The 16175-nt window shown below is 51.5% G+C and overlaps 1 long non-coding RNA gene and 1 other non-coding gene across 2 annotated transcripts; both read right to left on the bottom strand.

Moving 5' to 3' along the window:
* Positions 1-887: 887 nt before the first annotated feature.
* On the bottom strand, positions 888-960 carry TRNAG-UCC (transfer RNA glycine (anticodon UCC)). The gene has a single exon. It is a non-coding gene; the product is annotated as a tRNA-Gly (tRNA).
* Positions 961-4060: 3100 nt separating this feature from the next.
* On the bottom strand, positions 4061-8105 carry LOC138985822 (uncharacterized). The gene is made up of 3 exons (XR_011462783.1): positions 7967-8105; positions 6324-6467; positions 4061-5663 (listed from the first exon to the last, which is right to left on the bottom strand). It is a non-coding gene; the product is annotated as an uncharacterized lncRNA (long non-coding RNA).
* Positions 8106-16175: the final 8070 nt, after the last annotated feature.

Below are 16175 nucleotides of genomic sequence, written 5' to 3'. Positions count from 1 at the left end.
AGGTCAGACTTGGTTTTCCTGTAGCTCAGAGCGTGTGCTCACTCTAAGGGCCAGAGAAGCAGAAGGTACCCATGAAGGCTGATGATTTTCAGTCCCTTCTGATTGATACTCTTTTAAAAAATTGTTTCATTTATTTTAATTTTTGGCTGCTCTGGGTCTTCATTGCTGGGCACGGGGGTTCTCTAGTTGAGGCAAGCAAGAGTTACTCTCTGGTTGTGGTGCAGGGGCTTCTCATTGAGGTGGCTTTTCTTGTTACAGGGCATGCAGCTCCAGGGCACATGGGCTGCAGTCATTGCAATATGTGGGCTCAGCAATTGTGGCTCTCGGGCTCAGCTGCCCTGAGGCATGTGGGATCTTTCCAGACCAGGGATTGAACCCTTGTCCCCTGCACTGGTAGGCAGACTCTTTACCACTCAGTCACCAGGGAAGTCCTGATATTCTTTGCATATGTGTTCACATTTATTTGTTGAGTGCAGGGAAGGAACCAACACTTCCTACACGGTGTGCAAAATAAAAACGTCACTGAATGTGACTTTGCACCCCCAGGCTCTGCCTTGGAGGCAAGAAGAAGCTGCTCGCTTCTCTCCAACTCCTGAACCCAAGTGTACATTTTGCCAGTTGGGTTTATTTTCTGGAATGCCATCGTGCCCTTTAGATGGGTGACCTGGGCCGCTGTCAGCCAGTGTGCCCTTCAATCAGCTCTTCCCGCTCTGTGCCCAGGAAGCAGCACCCACATCCCGCCACCAAGCCTCCAGGCCAGGCACACTCCTACACAGACTACAGGGTCCTGTTTATCTTTTTAGTATCTTATTTATTTATTTGGCTGCATCGGGTGTTAGTAGCAGCACGCAGGATCTTCGATCTTCGTTGCAGGATATGGGGTCTGTTTCCCCAACCAGGGATCGAACCCAGCCCCCCTGCATTGGAAGTGCAGAGTCTTGGCCCCTGGACCACCGGGGAAGTTCCTCCAAGACCCCATTTAAATGCCACCTTCCCCACGCACCCGCCCCATGCCCCAGCTGCTCTGCTCCTCCCTGATGCCCTAGATCCTTGGTGCTCCTCTCCTGACATCACAGCTCCTCCATGGCCCCTTCCCTGATACTCCAGCTAGCTCCTCTTCCTGACTTTCACAAGTTTTATTGTTTTGGTCTCTCTCTTCCCCTGACCTTGAGAGGCCATCTGTCTCCTCTCAGCTCTTGCCCTCTGACCCCTGGCACTGTGCCTGGCACTGTAAGCACCCTACAAACTCTGGTTGAAAAAGAAATTGCTGATCAATGTCTGAAATTAATCCAACTCAAGCTTTTCTCGGCAGTCATCTGTAAATTGATTCAAGGTGCCCAGCTGGGGAGGTGGCAGGTGTGCAGAGGAAATCAAGGAATCCAGCCTCTCTCCTTCCTCTGAAATCCTGCCAGACTCTGATTCTTCTGTTTTTTCCTTCACACGTGTGCATACTGTGGGGGAGCAGATTTCCGAACCGGGATAAATATGCATTTGCTTGTGAACATCAATGTTGTGAGCACAGTAAATCATTACAAACAAGAGACACCTCTCGCGCTGGAAGGCAGGAGCTGCTTCCGCCAGCTCTATCGGAAAGGCATCGACACCAATAATGCCACTCGTCAGAGCCCCTGGGGAAATCGAAGCTTTTCCTATTGAGGAGACTGTTTAATGGATGTACTGGCATGCATGGGATGAGGGCTGTGATGGATGCAGACTGGAGAGACCTAAAGACACGGCAGGTCACACAGTGGTGTCAGAGCAGACAGGCACCCAAGCGTGGAGAAGACCAGCCCTGCTGAGGTCAGAAGTACGGGCAGCAGCACACGCCCTGCCCTTCCAGCAACCCCCAAGCCTGTCGCTCTCTGTGTGCTGCAAAACACCAGAAGCCTAATCCGCTTTCTGCTCATGCTGGGCACCTCTAAGCAGAACAGACAGACGGTGCAGAGCGAAGGGGAGCATCCTGGCCTCAAGGCTTGCTTCTGTGGTGCCCGGCTCAGCATCCCCTGCCTCTCTCACAGTAGGTACTCGATAAAGTTGGCTGAATTGTGGATTCTAAACTTCCAGTGTTGGCAGTGGGTCAGTCACAGAACACATAATCACAACCGCACGGTCTGATTCCGTCCCAGGAAAACAAGTGTGTCAGCAGCTGCTGTGGATGAAATCATCCATTACTCAGGGAGTGGACGACGCTTGTCCGCAGCTCATCACTGCCCCAAACTTTCGTCTGATCATCGAAATTATGTTCCAACGGATCTCAACCTGATACATCAGAGGCATCTGGTAGACTGTTATAAAGATACAGGTGGTGGACCCACCCAGACCGGGCGGAGGTGCTGTGAAGGCTTCTCTCACGTTTCTCCAGGGGCCTCCAAAGACAGAGAACCACTGAGTTCCCAGAGGGGCCAGGGGACACTGCCCCAACTCTGCTGCTGGAACCCTCTCAAGTTACTGCTGGGCCCTTCACAGAAACTCTTTTCAGAATCTCAGCTTCCTCATCTGTAAAACAGATGTAATAAAACCCTGTGCCCTATACCCTGAGAAAACCATAACTGCAAAAGACACATGTCCCCCAGTGGTTATTGCAGGTCTATTTACAACAGCTAGGACATGGAAGCAACCTAGATGTCCATTGACAGATGAATGGATAAAGAACCTGTGGTACATATGCACAAAGGAATATTACTCAGCCATGTAAAGGAACACATTTGAGTCAGTGCTAATGAGGTGGATGAAACAAGAGCCTATTATACAGAGTGAAGTGAGTCAGGAAGAGAAAAACAAATATTGTATATCAACGCATATACATGGAATCTAGAAAGACGGTACCGATGAATCTATTTGCAGAGCAGCAGTGGCGACCCAGACACAGAGAACAGGCTGTGAACCTGAGGGGAGGGGGAGGCAGTGAGATGAATGGAGAATGTGCCGTCTTACCATACGTAAAATAGATGGCCAGTGGGCATTTGCTGTATGACTCAGGGAACGCAAACTGGGGCTCTGTGACCACCTAGAGGGGCAGCACGGGGTGGGAGGGAGGTACAGGAGTGAGGGGACAGATGTATACCTATGGCTGATTCATGTTGATTGCAAAGCAATTAAATTGCTTCAATTAAAAATAAATACTTTTTTTTTATAAACCCTGTGCCCCTCTGACTAGATAGGCCCACCAAGACATAGGAACCCATCTGCAGACCTTATAAAGCAGCTGCCTGCTAGAATATCCTTTTATTTATATAATAAGCATGGCTTTGCTCCACGACACTCAAATTTGAGAACCATCTTATTTGATAATTTTTCTACATAAAACTAAACCTAGCTGAGGCTCATGACAAACCCCGGCCTGGCCCTGGCGCGCCCAGCCCAGGACTGACCTGGCTGAGTGCCACAGTGTTAACTCGGGCACATCCCACGCACAGCTGATCCCAGCCAACACCTCCAACTTGCAGCAAGCCCCCTCAAGCCAGCCCGTGGTATTGCCAGCCATCACCCTGAGACCCTACGATCCTGATAAGGGACAGACCGAGTTCAAGGTCTTTGAGCTTTGAAAAACCTACTTTATCTTTCCTCTTTTGAACTTCACCCCCCAGCGCCTGGTCTCTGGGCTAGATTGTACCCCCCACTTGGCAGTAAAACACTGCCTCTCAACCTTCAAACTTAAGAGGCTCAGGGCTCTTCCCAGCACCTCACTCACCAGGGTTAATCAGACCAGAAATAGTAACACCAGGCCCTCCCTCTGCCCCCACCAAAGATTCAGCTGTGAATGCACCCAGGCCACAGCAGAGAGGCCCTGTATCAGTCAGCTGTGGATCACTCCCACTGCACCTTTGCTAGGTTGACCATGAGCTTGGCCACAGGGCCTTGAGCTACTATGCCTGGTGTCACAGACCCCGGCGTCCAGCCCCGTGCCCACCCTCAACATTCATGCAGTCACTCTCCCAGTGGACTCCTGAGAGTCTTCCCGAGCACCGCGATTCTGCTCAACCCTGAGCACAGGACCCAGCTAAGCCCTCCCAGCCTCCAGACCCACAGAAATTGTCAGATAATCAATGCATGCATTTTAATCTGCCAAATTTGTTAACAAATCTGGTAATCTGTCACATGGCAATAGAAAACAAATTCAATTTCTTTCCTGTTTCATCATGTTGAGTGGAAGATGTCAGGTAGTACATGAGTGTCTGGGTGTAAAAGGGAGACACAAAACCAGGACACTCTGCTCTGATTCCCGACTCCAGAAAGCTGGAAGTCCAAAGACCTGGGCTCAGGTTCAGCTCCTGCTACTAGCCCGGTGCGTGTCCCTGAGCAAGTGTCAGCTGCCTGGTGCCCCTCACGGTCTTCCAGCGCTGAAATCCAGAGTCTGTAGTTTCGAGAGTAAGATCTTAGAGTTAAGGAGGTCACATTTACTTCCAGATTCTCTCTTCAATTCTATCCTCTCATTGATCCTTCATTCGAAACTGGGAAGCGGGTGGGCGGAACAGACACAGAAGTCAGCTTCCCCAGAGACTCTGGAATGAAAAACCTTTCAGACTTCAAGGGACAGCAACTCGCTTTTCAATCCAGTTGCTCATTGCTCTGGGAACAGCCTGCTAGCTAAGCAAACCTTCCCCATTTTTTTTTACCTTTCTGAGCACATTCTTCTGAGCCTGGAGAGAGAACAATGGAATGGCAGCTCTGCTTTCACTCTGCTTCAGTCGATCAAGGAGGAATTCATATGGGACTTCTCTGAGCCCCTGGCTTCTGTGCAGGGGTCTGCCCAGGAGCATGAGAAGCCTGTACCAGGGGCGTCCCCAGGCCTCCCTCCCCAGTGACCCCCATCAGCAACAGGGCGGTGGGGCGTGGGGGAGGCTGGGGTTTAGGGCGTACCTGTGCAGTCAAGGAACACCAAAGACCAAGTGCTGCCCTGGCCACCTGAGCCAGGAGCCCCAGCCACCGTCTGTCCGTCACTGCCTCCTGCCCGGCCTCTGAACCACCATACCACGGACCCAAAAGTAGGCAGGGGGTCACCCAGGACCCCCTTGCTCAGGACGCCTCGGGCCTGTCTGATCGACTCACTACCTCTAGTGGGACTACAGTGTCCTGTTCAGGCCCCTGCTCACACCCTGCGTGGTCTCACCTCTGGGATCCATTAACCCCACTCCTAGCAAGTCCTGAACGAGTGCCCTCAGCACAGACCGGGGGCACAAAGTGACTCCGACTAAGCCACCAGATGCCCACCAAGAGTCACTGAAACCACCTTTAAGCACACAGGTCGGTGACGTCCCAGGAACAGCAAACGTGCCCGCAAGGGTCTAGAGATGAATCTCAGAGCCGCCACTGCCACACGGACCACAGAAGTGGGCTGTGTGCCTGGGAGGGCCTCCCGGAAGAGAAGAGGGCCCCTTTCCCAGGAAGCCCGGGCCCCCCGGGCCTGTCTTCATGCTGTCCACCAGCACTTACAGGACAGTCTCCCTCACCTCCCCCACCCAGAGCCCTGGACGGCCCTGAAGTGCATCCCACATGCAGTGAGGCCACAGGGAGTGGTATCAAGAGGTTGTGGGGGCTGTGGCTCCAACCTGGCTGCACACTGAAATTGACATCACTTTCCCAGCCTCCATCCACCCCCAGAAGCCAGAACCAGGTGTCACCTTGAGCAAGTCATCAGCCTGGTGGAGCCTCGGTTTTGTCACCTGTGAAGTGGGGATAATACAGCACCATCCTACTATGAGACGAAATGACAGGACTGGAGCTTCCTACCCTCTCTCCCAGCAGAGCATACGGAGAACACGGAAATATTTGCAGAGCCCGCTGAGTAGAGGAACAAGTGTGGGAGTTCTGCCCTGAGCCCCACCAGCCGCCCCAGAGCCGGAGGGGGCACCACCTCCCAGACAGCAGCAGGCAGAGGGGCAGTGTGCCAAAGGCCTGATCCCTGACGAGCACCAGCAGAGGTATGATGAGTGCAAGCCCCCACCCAGTGCAGGAGGGAGGTCTGGGACGGGGCTGGCACATCCCCATTTTTAACAGCACCTCGCACAGTTCTGGGGCAGTGGGTGCACAGGACCAGGCTTGGACTTTCAGCTCTAGCCATTCGGAAACAGCAGCTCTCCCCCAGCAGGGTTACTCATGCCCGCTTACCCATCCCACACTTTTCCTGCAGCCCACCCACTGCTAGGGTCCTCCCCACCTAATTAGCAGGCAAGTCCCATTCAGGGGGAACTGAATGGGTCCCTTCTGCAGCCGGGCACCCCTCACAGTGTCCCTTTGTAGGCGGCCAGCCTCCTGACCAGGCCAAACTGGGCCCTCAGCTGTTTACCCTCCATGCCATTTGGACTTGGCCTCCTGGCTCCCACCTTCAAAGCTGTGATGGAGCGGTGTGGGGCCTCCTGTGGGGCCGTGCTTTCCTCTGGAAAAGTGGCTGGCCACGGGCGGGGTCTGGTGTCAAAGACGGGCCCTGGACTGGCTGCTTGCAGGGGGCGTGATGACCCAGACGCGCTCTGGAGGTGAGAAGCGCAAACAGCTCAGGCCTGGGAGACAGAGTTCTGGCCAGTGGGGCCGGGCACAGCTCCTGCCACCCCAATGCTCCCCACATTCCATCTGCCCTCCCCACAAAGATGTAGAGCCCCCCTCCTTGAGGTGGACCTTCCTCCAGACCTCAGGAGAAAGCCCTGGTTATACTAAAGGGCAAACAGGCAGAGCCTCCGCAGAGGGCCAGGCCCCAGTGGGGGACAGGGAGGGGCATGGGAACCTGGGGTAGACACTGCCACTCCCGACCCCCGGCCTCTAGAACACGCTGAACCCAGGCCCACCCAGACAGCCCCAGATGCTCGGCTGGAGACCTCAGGGTCACCATTGTCGTGAATGGGGTCTGGAGTTTCAGGTCCCTCCCCTGCATGGACGGGGCTGTCTGGGCACCAGGCTCCATGGGGTGAAGCCTCACCTCCCACCTGAGGAGTCTACGAGCTATCTCCCGGGAGTGGGTCTGAGTACTACCAGTTTTGCAGCGCTGCTATAGGGATGAAAGAACTAAAGCATGAACTGGCCCTCAACTGGGAAGGAAAGATGCGACTGTTAAAACTATTCACTCATCAAAGTTAAGACCCATGGGGAGAGGCAGGCACCAGGCAAGTGAACCCAGGTCAGAACCCAGAGCTCAGGCAAGTGAACTCAGGTTAGGACCTGACCCCCCAGGCTATCCAAGTCCAGGAGTATCCTCACATCCTAGGAACAATGACACCTGCTACAGGAAACATCAGCTCAGGGTCCTGCTCGAACAAAACCACTAAAATCCCTCCCTCTCTGCATAGCCTCGTAGGTTAATGAGTCTGGGATGGATCCCGCCCCGCACCCCGCTACCCTGGCACTCCCCTTCCCAGTGCCAGGGGTCAGTGGGGTCCACAACCAAATCCCAGGACGTGTTCCCAGGAAGGTCCAAGGAACCTTGTGCCAGCCAGACCTATAGCACTTACCTGTCGGCGGAGAGCCCAGGGTGCCTGGATGTTTTTCCAGTCTCAGGTCATCCCAGCACCCTTCAGAGTTTGCAAATTCCCAGAGAAGGTTGAGATGGGTGGTGGGGGATGCAGAACCAAGGACCTAACGCTGCCCCCACCAGCAGCCGGCTTCCAATTTCTTTTCTTTTCTTTTTTTTAATTTAATTTTTTAACTTTACAATATTGTATTGGTTTTGCCATATATCAAAATGAATCCGCCACAGGTATACATGTGTTCCCCATTCTGAACTCTCCTCCCACCTCCCTCCCCACCAGCTTCCAATTTCTAAATGAGGAAACTACAACTTGCAGAGATTTCCACCCTGGACTGAAGTTATAGAGCTGGTGACTAGCCTTGAAGGACTCAGAAGCCAAGGGGGTGGGCAGTGGGCAGCGCTTGGCCACAGCCAGGAGTGGGGAGGGAAATCGTCCCTCCCTGATCCCCTCACCACTACCCCCGCCCAGGGAGACTCCAGTGGAGGCCCGTTCTGGGCCCAGGCACTGACCTTGTCCCTTGGCACTCGCACACCCAGGGCTGCCCGATCTCGCTGGTGGGCAGGACTGTCCGATCTCGTTGGTGGGCAGGACTGTCGCGATCTCAGCGACCAGGTGCCAGAGTCATCCTCACTAATTGCACACCTAGCCACCCCCCGACCACCAGGGCAACTATTAGTAACCCCACTGAACAGTGAGGCCCGGCAAAGCCAAAGGACCCGCCTTCCCTCCCCCTTCTCCCCCTCCTTGCACTCCCCCGACTCCAGCCCAACGCCCCTGTCCTTGCAGGACCTCAGGCTGCAAGTCCCTCCAGTCGCAGCCGTCCAAGGAGCTTTCAGGACGGTCCGGGAAGCCCTTCCCATGGGGTCGCAGCGCTCCCTGCCGGGGACGCACAAGCGCCCCTCACTGGTCCTGTTGACCACGATGCTCTTCAGACCTCCCCATCCCGGGCACGGGAGTTGATTCTCCCTGCACTGAACTGAAAGCGGCTCCAGAGGGGTGCAAGCGATTCACAGAGACCCCCGGGTAGGCGAGAGAGCTCTGAACCGGGGCCCTCAAGCAGCAGCCACCCTCTCTGCAGGGAGTGGCCGTGGGAGATGTGTGTCTACGCTTACAACTTTCCTACAAGGAGCACAGTTAATAATAAAAATGAAACAACTTTTGCCAAAGTTCACTGCATTCGGCGCGCGGTTGAGAGGCTCCGGGCCAGGCCGTGGTCCCCGGGCTTTCTGCACCGCCCGTCCGCTCCCGGCTCTGCAGCGCGAGGTCCCTTGTCCACCCGCCTCTCCGGGCACAAGCCAGGCTCCCGCCTGCGGAACGCCCACATCCCTACCCTGCTACTGCGCACGCGCGGCTGCCGGCTCGGCTAGCCGACCCCGGAACCAAAGCCTTGCGGACAGCGCCCCCTGCCGTCCCCAGGCGCCCTGTGCCCAGGAGCGGATCCCGCCAAACCCGACTCCTCCTTAGGCTGAGATGACTGGATCTTGCTGGATCTTGGAGGTGAGGGGACACCTCTCCAAAGCCCTGTCCTCCACCCAGAGCCCGAAGTCCCTTCTCTGCGCCCCAGGAACTGACTTTGGCGGAAACTAAGTGACTATTGTTGTTGTTCAGTCACTAAGTCATGTCTGACTCTTTGAGACCCCACTGGACAGCTGAAGCTGAAACTCCCAATACTTTGGCCACCACTCATTTGAAAAGACCCTGATGCCGGGAAAGATTGAAGGCGGGAGAAGGGGATGACAGAGGATGAGATGGTTGGATGGCATCACCGACTCAATGGGCATGAGTTTGAGTAAACTACAGGAGTTGGTGATCGACAGGGAAGCCTGGCGTGCTGAAGTCCATGGGGTCACAAAGAGTTGGACACAACTGAGCGACTGAATTGAATTGAACTCAAGTGACTGTTGTTGTTCAGTCACTAAGTAGTATCCGACTCTTTGAGACCCCGTGGACTGTGCTATGCCAGGCTTCCCTGTCTTTCACTATCTCCCAGTTTGCTCTGATTCATGTCCATTCAGCCGGCGATGCTATTCTAACCATCTCATCTTCTGCCACCCTCTTCTCATTTTGCCTTCAGTCTTTCCCAGCATCAGGGTCTTTCTCACGAGCCAGCTCTTTGCATCAGGTGGCCAAAGTATTGGAGCTTCATCAGTCTTTCCAATGAGTATTCAGGGTTGATTTCCTTTAGGACTGATTAATCTCCTTGCAGTCCAAAGGACTTTCAAGAGTCTTCTTCAGCACCGCACTTTGAAAGCATCCCTTCTTTGGCGCTCAGCCTTCTTTCTGGTCCAACTCTCACATCCTTACATGACTACTGGAAAAACCCAATACAGGGAATGCACAAAGTGTGGTGGCTGTCAGACTGACCCTGTTTGAAATCTTCTGCCTGGAGGTCACAAACCTCGGCTCTACAAGGCGGTCTGAGGGACCACTTGAACCCAGAGCTCAATGGTTGAAGGTTCAGGTCACCTGGGGTAGTCCCAGGCCCCACCTCCAGACACCAACTCAGGCAGGACCACTCTGTAAGAAATACTGGCTTAATTTGACCCCCTCATTTTATGAAGGACAGGCAGGTAGTAATTTGCCTAAGATCACAGCTCCTTGGATGGCTGTGCAAAACGGAAGCTCTGGCAACACAGCTACCACCTGTACCTCCATCCCCCAGTTAGAGAAACCAGGAAGTTGTCACCAGGTTCAGTCCCAGTTCGGCCACCACTGCTGTGTGCACTACAGCAGGTCCCTCCCACTCTCCGCATCGCCCAGCTCTGTGCTGCAGCACAGATCGGTGGGCAAAGTTCCCTCTGTGATTCCAGAATCCTCACAGCAGAAGCACACTTCCATCCGGGTTTGAGCTCCTAGATCACCATGTGAGATCCTGCGGCTTTGTGTGCTCTTTTCGTGACTATTTATAAACTACTCCCAGGAGTCATTACTTTCAGATCATTAATAAGTAGTTAGGCCCTTAGCGGGCTTTCCTGAGAGCTCAGTTGGTAAAGAACCCACCTGCAATGCAGGAGACCCTGGTTCAATTCCTGGGTCAGGAAGATCTGCTGGAGAAGGGATAGGCTACCCACTCCAGTACCCTTGGGCTTCCCTTGTGGCTCAGCTGGTAAAGAATCTGCCTGCAATATGGGGGACCTGGGTTCGATCCCTGGGTTGGGAAGATCCCCTGGAGAAGGGAAAGGCTACCCACTCCAGTGTTCTGGCCTGGAGAATTCCATGGACTGTATAGTTCATGGGGTTGCAAAGAGTCAGACATGACTGAGTGACTTTCACTTTCACTTTAGGCCCTTCAGTTCAGTTCAGTTGCTCAGTCGTGTCCAACTCTTTGCGACCCCATGAATCACAGCACGCCAGGCCTCCCTGTCCATCACCAACTCCTGGAGTATACCCAAACTCATGTCCATTGAGTCAGTGATGCCATCTAACCATCTCATCCTCTGTCTTCCCCTTCTCCACCTGCCTTCAATCTTTCCCGGCATCAGGGTCTTTTCAAATGAGTCAGCTCTTGGCAGCAGGTGGCCAAAGTATTGGAGTTTCAGCTTCAGCATCAGTTCTTCCAATGAATATTCAGGACTGATCTCCTTTAGGATGGACTGGTTGGATCCATCCTTTAGGCCCTTAGAAACCCCTAAATCAAAGTGCTTTGTGCTAAAAAGAAGACAGAAGAGACTGGCAGAACTTACTAGCATCCCTCACTTCCCACTGCAGAGGGGAAGATGTACCCCGATGGTCTGCGGGGAAGCCACCAAGATCAGAAGGCACTCTGGCCAGCCATGGCCCATTTATTCAGGACCCAGAGTCATAAACAGTCCTGCTGAACAGGAGGCTCTGAGCCAGGTTCTGCCTTACTCCCATTCATTTTAGCTGCCATCTGCTCTGCACTTAAGTATTGTGATACAAATTATAAAAACCGTATTAGCTCTGATATTTCATTAACGACTTGAGGGACTGGACCAAGGCATGGGGGAGAAATCTCATTTCCATGGTAATCAAAATGAAGGCTGGGAGCTAATAACACTCTTCTGAACCATTAGACAGGCACTGAGCAGTAGAGTAAGGCCCGAAATGTATTTTAAAGGGTTTTTCCTAAAGGGACTAAGCTGCTTTTGTGTATCTGTTATTTATTTAAATAGCTCCTGCTAGTATTTTTAAGAATCCATCCCCCAAGTTAGAAACTAATTGACATGCTTTCCATACACCTGGGGCCTCTCAGCCATCCTCCAGAGCCAAATGGAGGAGCTGGCCCCTGTGCCCCCAGCCACGCGGGCACCTGGACTATCTGCTGCCTCCCTGCAGAAGTCTGGTCCAGCCCACCCAGGACTCCAGGGCTCCGCGTCTTACTATTCCAATGACCCAAGGCAAGTTTGTCTCTCCAAGCCTGGGTTTTCTCATCCGTAAAATAATGGGGGTGTTAGCACTTGTGATGAAACCTATCACATTTGTAATAGCAACTAGCACATGCTGTCTAATAAATGTTATTTCTTGGAACCACTGCCTCTCCTCTCCACACTGTACTTAATATTTTTCAAATAACTGTACTTGTAACTTGTTATTTAGTCACTAAGTCGTGTCTGACTCTTTTGTGACCCCATGGCCTGTAGCCTGCCAGGCTCCTCTGTCGGTGGGATTTCCTAGGCAAGACTACTGGAATGGCTTACCATTTTCTACTCCAGGGGATCTTCCCCACCCAAGGATTGAACCCCTGTACTTGTAGCAGGGAAGAACAAATCTGACCCCATACTGGATCTGTTTCTTTTACCTTAAACTCTATATTCTATTGCTTTTGCTGCAAGTTAAGAATGTTGTCTAGAGCCTGAGATATACAGGATAGCTCACTGTCAAGGCTCTGATCTTTAAAAGTCTAAAGGTCAGACTGTAGACAAAACTTTCCATTCATACAGAGATAAAAAGTTGTAGAAAAGAGAAGAACATGTGTCTTGTTGGGGCTTTACAGCAAGAGCAAAGGATTCCAATACCAAGAAGTTTGCAACAACAGCCACACTCCCTCCCCTTTTGGTATAGTTCAGTTCAGTTGCTCAGTCCTATCTGACTCTTTGCAACCCCATAGACTACAGCACACCAGGCCTCTCTGTCCATCACCAACTCCCGGAGGTGGCTCAAACTCATGCCGATCCCATCGGTGATGCCATCCAACCATCTCATCCTATCGTCCCCTTCTCCTCCCACCTTCAATCTTTCCCAGCATCAGGGTCTTTTCAAATGAGTCACTTCTTCGCATCAGGTGGCCAAAGTATTGGAGTTTCAGCTTCAGCATCAGTCCTTCCAATGAATATTCAGGACTGATTTCCTTTAGGATTGACTAGTTTGATCTCCTTGCTGTCCAAGGGACTCTCAAGAGTCTTTTCCAACCCCACAGTTCAAAAGCATCAGTTCTTCAGTGCTCAGCTTTCTTTATGGTCCAGCTCTCACATCCATACATGACAACTGGAAAAAACCATAGCTTTGACTAGATGGACCTTTGTTGGCAAAGTAATGTCTCTGCTTTTTAATATGCTGTCTAGGTTGGTCATAGCTTTTCTTCCAAGGAGCAAGTGTCTTAATTTCATGGCTGCAGTCAGCATCTGCAGTGATTTTGGAGTCCAAGAAAATAAAGTCTGTCATTCTTTCCATTGTTTCCCCATCTATTTGCCATGAAGTGATGGGACCAGATGCCATGATCTTTGTTTTTTGAATGTTGAATTTTAAGCCAGCTTTTTTACTTTCCCCTTTCACTTTCATCAAGAGGCTCTTCAGTTCCTCCCCCAGATTCTAGCTTCTTTTATACAAAAAGGGAAGGAGAAGCAAGATGCTTCTTTGGGACTCTACTCCATCATCTTCTTGGTCTGCTGGCTTTCCAAATAAAGTCACCATTTCTGGCCCAACAACTCATCTCTCATTTGTCGGCTTGCAATGCAGTGAGCAGTACAATCTTGGACTAAACATACTAAAAAGCCCCATAAGGTCAAGGATCATGTTCATCTTTTTCACCAGCAGGCTCTAGTGTAGTCCCAGTGCCTGGCATGGTAAGTTGAATGAATGACACCCTGCTTTACAATCAATAATCACTCATGCCTCCACATTCAATACCCATTTTGTAAAGGCTGCACACTAGACTCCACTGGGGAGCATTTAACAGACAGATGTCTAGGCCTTATCCCCAGAGATTGTGATGGAATTGATTTGAGGTGGGGCCTGAACATTGACATCAATTCTTAAGCACTCCAGGTGACCTCAATAGGCAGCCAGTGTGAGAAGCAGAGATCTAACCCTACCGGTGGTCCCCGAAAGGTGGTCCCTTCCTGTTAGGAGGAGGCTAGGGTCTTTAAACTCCCAGTGCCTGAAACATACTGTAATTTCACCTTTGTAATTCTGCTTCATCCAGGGGAAATCAGACATCTTGTCCCAATCTCAGTTCGTGTGTGCAATGATTAATTTAGATGAAAGTGAAAGTCGACTATTTGCGACCCCATGGACTATACAGTCCATGGAATTCTCCAGACCAGAATACTGGAGTGGGTAGCCTTCCCCTTCTCCAGGGGATCTTCCCAACCCAGGGATCAAACCCAGGTCTCCCACATTGCAGGCGTATTCTTTACCAGCTGAGCCACAAGGGAAGCCCAAGAATACTGGAGTGGGTAGCCTATCCCTTCTCCAGAGGATGTGCAGGTGGATTCTGAGGTATCAGGGAAGCCCGAATTTAGATGAGGCATCCTAAAAGGTCAGGATCCAAAGAACACTACATTTTCGGGGTTTGGGGCTGAATTATTTCCCCCTTCCCACACACACTCCCACGGTGAAGTACTAATCCCTAGAACCTCAGAATGTGACTGCATTCAGAGATTAAGTCTTTAAAGTGACAATTAAGTTAAAATGAGGTCATTAGGGTGGACCTTAATCCAATGTGAAAATTTAAGTGTCAGTTGCCCAGTCTCATCTGACTCTTTGAGACCCCATGGACTGTGTAGCCCTCCGGGTTCCTCTTTCCATGGAATTCTCTGTTCAGCAACACTGGAGTGGGCAGCCATTCCCTCCTCCAGGGGATCTTCCCAACTCAGGGATCTCCAGCATTGCAAGCAGATTCTTTAACCATCTGAGCCACCGGGGAAACCTTCATCAAACCGTTAAGACTCTCAAAGAATTCAGCAGGAAGTTTGCTGTTTTGTTAAATTCACCTTGCATTTAGGCCTTTTCGATGGGTGAGAACTGCTGAATGCATCTTACTCTTGATCATGATCTTATGCCTCAAGGCAGCATCAGCACCTCCATCTACTGGGAGCTTACAGGAGAGGCAGAATCTCACTGAATCAGAATCTGCAGTTAGGTGAGATTCCTAAAGCAAGTTCTCAGCCCTGAAGGCACACAGAGTCACCTGGGGACCTTTAAAGTTACTGAGGCCTGCGTGCAGCCCGAGATTCCACCCTGGGGTAAGGCCTGAGAAACCCTGGTGCTTTTGATGTGCACAAGGGGATCTAATTGGAAGCAGGGAAAGTGAAAGTGAAGTCGCTCAAAGTGTCCGACTCTTTGGGCCCCATGGACTGTAGCCTACCAGGCTCCTCTATCCATGGGATTTTCCAGGCAAGAATACTGGAGTGGGTTTCCATTTCCTTCTCCAGGGGATCTTCCAGACCCAGGGATCAAACCCAGGTCTCCGGCATTCCGCATTGTAGGCAGACAATAAGCCACCATCTGACCAACCAGGGAAGTCCGACTGGAAGCAACACCAACCTTAATAACCCCAGTCTTACAATCCCAACCAGGGTTGAGAAGTAGCAGCCTCTGACTGGTTTAGGAGGACCCCTACTTCAGTTTGCTATGTGTCTTATATAGACTGCAGGGGGCCAGGCAGGTCTAAGCCAGAACCTCCCAGGCAGACCAGTAAATACTGCCGTTGGTATGAGCAGACGCTCCGGTAACCCCTGGCTCAGATTTGATCTCTAACTTCCAAGCTGCTAAGAGGTGACTTGTTAGCTTCTTGGGGGGGAGGGAGGGGGTGCAGGGAGCAATGTGTCACTACCAATGACAAGGTGTTCCCTTTGACACAAGGACTCACCCCTAAGGAGCTACTCCACTGAGGCACTCATACACAAGATGCAAAGTGGCCACAGTCAGTTTAAGAGTGAAAAACTCATCACAATATCACACCATCCTGCTGTACGCCTTAGATCTTTACACAGTGACGTCTGATGTATTAAATAAAACTATTAAAATTACGTTCCACTTCTAAAAGACAAAAAAGTAAACGACTGAAGAATAACCAAGATGTTTTCTGCTACGGAATTCTAACATACCCATTTAAGATAAAATACTATCGTCACAGAGTGTGAACGTAAAATTCATGTTTTCTGATACAAAATTATAATATATCCACTTAAGATAAAATACTATGGTCATAGAGTGTGAAAATAAAAATTCATGCTTTGTGGCAAGACAAGAACAATTTAAACAGATCCTCTCTGCCCTCCTGGCCCCTCTGTCCCCTCTACTGTGCACTGTGTCTCAGTTAAGCAGCAACCAAACCTGCCCATTGGCAGAAGTACCTGCTCAACCACAAAGAGCAACACTTTCCAGCACCAGGAGGACAACTCCTTTAAGACAACATTCCTTCCTTTTTTTTTCTGGTCATGCCACTCGGCTTCCTGGAACCCGTGCCCCTTGCAGTGGAAGGGCAGAGTCTTAAATCACTGGACGGCCAGGAGTCCTACATTCCTTCTTAATCTT

This window comes from Bos mutus, chromosome 26 (assembly GCF_027580195.1).
Source record: "Bos mutus isolate GX-2022 chromosome 26, NWIPB_WYAK_1.1, whole genome shotgun sequence".
NCBI classification, from domain to species: Eukaryota; Metazoa; Chordata; class Mammalia; order Artiodactyla; family Bovidae; genus Bos; species Bos mutus.
Note: the sequence above shows the minus strand (reverse complement) of the source record. Positions and strands in the feature narration are given on the sequence as shown.